The 1,256-nt window shown below is 37.4% G+C and overlaps 1 non-coding gene across 1 annotated transcript; it reads left to right on the forward strand.

Annotated features, from left to right (window-relative positions):
- The first annotated feature begins 567 nt into the window (after positions 1–567).
- Positions 568–674, forward strand: LOC128032942 (small nucleolar RNA R71). Its single transcript, XR_008189282.1, has one exon. It is a non-coding gene; the product is annotated as a small nucleolar RNA R71 (small nucleolar RNA).
- The last annotated feature ends 582 nt before the right edge of the window (positions 675–1,256 follow it).

A 1,256-nucleotide genomic window follows, 5' to 3' on the forward strand; every position in this document is an offset into this window, starting at 1 on the left:
CCCTGAAATAAATTTTGCCAACATCTCCTCAAGATTTGACTTTTTCTCTTGTTGGTAGGGTTGTTGAAAGCTTGGATGGGGTTGTAGCTTTTGGTTTCCTTGACCACCCCATAAGAAATTTGGGTGGTTTCTCCATCCTGCATTATAGTTATTACTATAAGGATTATTTTGAGATCTAGAATTATTACCCATATAATTTATTTGCTCATTCTCCATGCTAGGACCAAAGGGTCAATATTCTAAATTATTTATTCCACCTCCATTAGCGTCGCATTGTATCACTGGATATACCTACGTAGAAACACATAAACCATCAATTTTTTATTCAAAAGTTCTACCTGATTCGATAACATGATGACCGCATCTAAGTTAAAAACACCGGCTGCTTTTGTCAGCTTCGTCCTCATGACTTGCCACTGATAATTATTCAGTGACATCTCTTCTATAAACTCTTAAGTCTCTTCAGGTGTTTTATTGTTCAGAGTACCACCGGTTGCTACATCGATTAACTGTCTAGTTGAGGGATTCAAACCGTTGTAGAAGGTTTGAACCTGTAGCTATAGAGGTAACCCATTATGAAGGCACATTCTCAATAAATCCTTATACCTCTCCCATGCATCATATAGGGTCTCTAAGTCCATCTACATGAAAGAAGAGATATTATTCATCAACTTAGCTATCTTAGCCGGTAGGAAGTACTTTAGTAGGAATTTCTCGGTCATATGATCCCATGTAGTGATAGAACCTCGTGGTAAGGAGTTCAACCACTATTTAGCTTTATTTCTCAATGAGAAGGGAAACAACCGTAGGTGAATGGCATCGTCAGAAACGCCATTTATTTTGAAAGTATTATAGACTTTTAGAAAATTAGTCAAATGAGTATTTAGATCTTCGTCTTGCAAACCATCTAATTGAACAAATTGTTGTATCATCTGAATAGTGTTCAGCTTCAGTTCAAAATTGTTCGCAGCAATGGTGGGTCTCACAATACTCGATTCAGCCCCAGTTAGAGTAGGCTTGGCATAATCGTACATAGTACGATGAGCAGGATTTAGATTTGCTGAATTTGCAGCAACCACAAGAGGTAGCTAATTATTCTGATTATCAGTCATCTCCTCAGTATTAATAATAACGTCCTCTTGCTCTTCCACTATACTCTATCGACTCAGCCTTGTTCTCTACGATTTTTACGAGCTGCACTTTCAATTTCACTATCAAATACTAATGGTCCCAATGAGTTTCTTCTAGTCATAAAC

The sequence above is a fragment of the Gossypium raimondii genome, chromosome 9, assembly GCF_025698545.1.
Source record: "Gossypium raimondii isolate GPD5lz chromosome 9, ASM2569854v1, whole genome shotgun sequence".
Taxonomy (NCBI): domain Eukaryota; kingdom Viridiplantae; phylum Streptophyta; class Magnoliopsida; order Malvales; family Malvaceae; genus Gossypium; species Gossypium raimondii.